Source organism: Schistocerca serialis, chromosome 4, assembly GCF_023864345.2.
Source record: "Schistocerca serialis cubense isolate TAMUIC-IGC-003099 chromosome 4, iqSchSeri2.2, whole genome shotgun sequence".
Classification (NCBI taxonomy): domain Eukaryota; kingdom Metazoa; phylum Arthropoda; class Insecta; order Orthoptera; family Acrididae; genus Schistocerca; species Schistocerca serialis.
The window spans coordinates 151,074,520-151,079,047 of record NC_064641.1 but is presented as its reverse complement, the minus strand read 5'-3'; the positions used below and the strand labels follow the sequence as shown (position 1 = coordinate 151,079,047).

Genomic DNA, 4,528 nt, shown 5'->3' with positions numbered 1-4,528 from the left:
ACACTGTAAGATGCGGAAGTGTCAGGAGGAAGTGTTATCTACTTCCGAGACGTTTTCGGACTACGTGAGCCCGTGGTCTAGTGGCAAGCGTCGTGCGTTCTGAACTTATAGTCGCCTGTTCGCGTCCAATTGTATTTTTTTTTTTTTTTTTTTTTTTTTTACCACAGTCGGTCTAAAGTTATGAGTCTGACTGAACATCGAAGATAATTCGCTTAACATTCTACCCACCAGCAATAACAAGTATTCCAGAAACAATTCCGCAGGATAGCTCGTGGCTGCGCCGCGATCATAACAGCTTACGCTCGAGCGTTTCCTCGCGCTGCAGCGGCTACCGGCCACCGGCCAGACGCCACCCGCCGCCTGAAATCCGGCGCCCCCCAGGTGAACGCGTCGCGACGCTGTCAGTGTGTGTCTCAACTGTCATTTTCGAATTTGAAGTTCTAGTTATCATCTGGCAGCTAAGCAATGGATTTCGCAAACTTGGAAATCATGAACTACAGTTAAGCATTGTAAAATTGAGTCGCAAGTGGAAATAGGTGTAACATCTGCAACACAACGTTTACGTTTGGTATAACAGAGGGGTGAATGCAGAAGAGGCAGCTAGAAAGATTTGAATTGTGTGTGGAGCGACTGCTTTTGGGAAAAATACGCCAGGAAAAGATATTCTTGTTTCAACAAAGATCGTTCTGGCATGAATGATTTTCCACATTAAGGAAGTCTCGACTACTGATATATGTGATAGATTACCATTTTACCATCACGCGACATTTGCATTCAACAGGCAAAGTTCAGAAGTCTGGTGTAGGAGTACTGCATGCCCTAATTCCAAACAACAAAAATCAACAGAGTGATTATTATTGAACGTCATCAGGTCGCTCATTGAGCATTCGTATGCAGTACTGTTACTGGTGACGTGTTATGATGCCTTTATCGTTAACTTCCTAAGAAGAAATGAAAGGCTGAGCCCCTCCAAAAGATATAAACTCGAGCAAAGAGTAGTATGAACATAATATTTTACATCTGATAGCTCCAAAAGTGTGTTTTGGGCTACGAATTCTGCCCCAAGGGCTGTGTGCAACACATCTGGAATTTGTTGCCAACAACTGAGACACCTTTCGGTCTTAGCGTAAGAAAATCGAGCAATACAACTACATCACATGTGTTACTGTATGATAACGCACTTCTTGATTTGAGAAACAAAACTATCCAGCAGATTGAAATTAAAGTCGTCTCTCAAGCACTTGTATTGATAGAGAAGTCCTCTCTCAAGCACGTGTCCCTCTCGTCATATATTCGTAAAGATTTACCTTTCCCGCTCTTGATCGATCAAACGTCAACGCAATTCATTTCTAGACGAAAACTACTCTGGTATAATGATATCGTTGGAACCAGTAGGTTTCTACTGACGTAGAATTTGTAAACAACTTTAGCATTCCAGAATGAGATTTTCACTCTGCAGCGGAGTGTGCGCTGATATGAAACTTCCTAGCAGATTAAAACTGTGTGCCCGACCGAGACTCGAACTCGGGACCTTTGCCTTTGGAAGGTAGGAGACGAGGTACTGGCAGAAGTAAAGCTGTGAGTACCGGGCGTGAGTCGTGCTTCGGTAGCTCAGTTGGTAGAGCACTTGCCCGTGAAAGGCAAAGGTCCCGAGTTCGAGTCTCGGTCGGGCACACAGTTTTAATCTGCCAGGAAGTTACATATCAGCGCACACTCCGCTGCAGAGTGAAAATCTCATTCTGGAAACATCCCCCAGGCTGTGGCTAAGCCATGTCTCCGCAATATCCTTTCTTTCAGGAGTGCTAGTTCTGCAAGGTTCGCAGGAGAGCTTCTGTAAAGTTTGGAAGGTAGGAGACGAGGTACTGGAAGAAGTAAAGCAGTGAGTACCGGGCGTGAGTCGTGCTTCGGTAGCTCAGTTGGTAGAGCACTTGCCCGCGAAAGGCAAAGGTCCCGAGTTCGAGTCTCGGTCGGGCACACAGTTTTAATCTGCCAGGAAGTTTCATATCAGCGCACACTCCGCTGCAGAGTGAAAATCTGCCATGTCTCCGCAATATCCTTTCTTTCAGGAGTGCTAGTTCTGCAAGGTTCGCAGGAGAGCTTCCGTAAAGTTTGGAAGGTAGGAGACGAGGTACTGGCAGAAGTAAAGCTGTGAGTACCGGGCGTGAGTCGTGCTTCGGTAGCTCAGTTGGTAGAGCACTTGCCCGCGAATGGCAAAGGTCCCGAGTTAGAGTCTCGGTCGGGCACACAGTTTTAATCTGCCAGGAAGTTTCTACTACTGTTGTTTGTAATATCATCATCTGCTGAAAAGGATGAAGCTACAAATTATTGTATGATATTGGTTACTTAAATATTCATTATGATACATAACTTACTCATGTGAGTGATGACGTATTTTGGGAATCATTAATGTTATTTCAACTAACACACAATCTTGAAATAACTGGCGAGTTAAGTGAGATACTTTAAATTTTATGAATCACCCTAGATCTGGTGTAAAAGATACGTTTGGTAGTTATAGAACTAGTATGTATAAATGGAATAAAACGAATATAAAATGGTTCCATAAAGAAGCAACTAAGAAAGTATTAGAAATAACAGATAAAGCATTTAATTTATGGCAAAAATATACCAATATTAAATTTCACCTCATTAACAATAACCCCAATATTGTAATTTCAAATAAAAGACGATTATATAAAAATGAAATATATAGTTATCGTTGCCCAAAGTATCTAGGTGTAAAACGAAATGTGTTAGGTCATGTATTTTTCCAAATAAGAATAATTATCCAATAGAAATACATATGGATGAAGATGAGTTATGGTACTTAGAAACTGACAAAATACATCTGACAAATTTATTAGAAGTTTTAGTTCATGAAATTGGTCACTCATTAGGTATATATCATTCAGATGTTTATGAATCAATTGTGTATCCTTACTATAATGGTTCACATTTAGAATTTATATGTTGGAATAGTGTTAACAATATATTTCGTGTGAAACGGTGGCAAAGTGCATCATGTGGAACATAATAGCTCTCTCTGGTGCTATTGTGTACTTCGAGTTTTAAGTGTGTAATTGAATGTTCCTTGGTTGTTGTGTTCAATGTATTTTCCCTGGAAGTGCAAATATAGTTACTGGCTCTATATGTGTTTTACTCACTATTATTTATTCAACTGTGTCGACTCTAACAGGTTATGGGCCCAGCGATGCATTTGGAATAAGTAAATATACAATATAATTGTGAGAAAGTATTGGAAAAGTTCCAAGTAGTGCACTTGCATGAAGTATGAGTTCTCCTTACAAGACAAACTCAGCTCCTTTGTATTATTCTTCGGTATTATTCTTTTAGTCAAGGAAGTTCAAAGTTACCATTAAAATGAGCACAGCCCAAGTTCTGCAGATTGAGAGACTTATGGGTTGTGAAATCTATGTAACGTGGAATTTTGCAGTAGAAGCATATTTACGATTAGACTTTAGATGACCTATGAGATGTGGTGCATGGGACAATGAAATCCATAGATCAGAATTATTCAGGTAAGGATAGTATATCAAAATCAAAGTTGATATTACTAGTTGACCCAGTGAATTATGTTCACATTGAAAAAGCTGCAACAGCAAAAGAAGTCTGGGACGAATTATGAAGTGCATTTGAGGATGGAGGTCTTACAAGGGTAGTAGGATTGTTATGTAAGTATAGACAAATACATCAACAAAATAGTAGCCCTGTCGAACCGACTGAGAAACATTGGGTTTGAAATCACTGACAAATGGATAGAGACACTACTGTTGGCAGGACTGCCTGAAAGGTATGCGCCTATGATTATGGGGCTGGAAGGCTCAGGTATACCGATCACGGGTGACAGTGTAGAGTGAAAATCCTACAGGATGTAAAGAGTACTTCAGGCTGTCATTACTGGAGAAAGAAACTTCATGTGCTCTTTATTCAAAAAACAGAAAGAAGAAATCAGTGAGGTTCTATAGATGTCAGAAGAAGGGGCATATTGCATCACAGTGCAGAGAAAAAGTAAACCCAAGGTCAGACATCCAGCAAAAGAGGTATGTTGATGACACCTCTGAGAGATGGACCAATAATAAAGGTAAGGCACTCGCACGTTTTTATTCTTTTTGAGATGTGGGTAATCGTCAAGTGGAATCGATTTTAGACTCAGGTGTATTTGTGCATATTGTTAAAGACAAATTTCTTCTTTATGATGTTAAAGATAAGACTCATATGGGAAAATCTACTGTTGATGGCAGCAAGCTTCAGCGTCATTTGGCTAGGAAACTAGACCTGCATGTAAATGAAAATGGTGAATCCGATATGGTTATGGCACATGATGTTCATTATGTAAAAAATGTTGCGACTAACCTACTGTCTGTAGGGAAAATTGTCAAGAAGTGAAATACAGTCTTTTTGACATGCACAGTGCAGGAGTAATCAACTAAAATTGTGCAGTTATAATTACTGTAAGTTAGGAAAGGGGTATTTTAAAATTGGATACCATTAACAGTAAATATAGAAA

General features: G+C 40.1%; 1 non-coding gene across 1 annotated transcript; it reads left to right on the top strand.

Annotated features, from left to right (window-relative positions):
- The first annotated feature begins 1,599 nt into the window (after nucleotides 1–1,599).
- Trnas-uga (transfer RNA serine (anticodon UGA)) lies at nucleotides 1,600–1,674 on the top strand. The gene has a single exon. It is a non-coding gene; the product is annotated as a tRNA-Ser (tRNA).
- The last annotated feature ends 2,854 nt before the right edge of the window (nucleotides 1,675–4,528 follow it).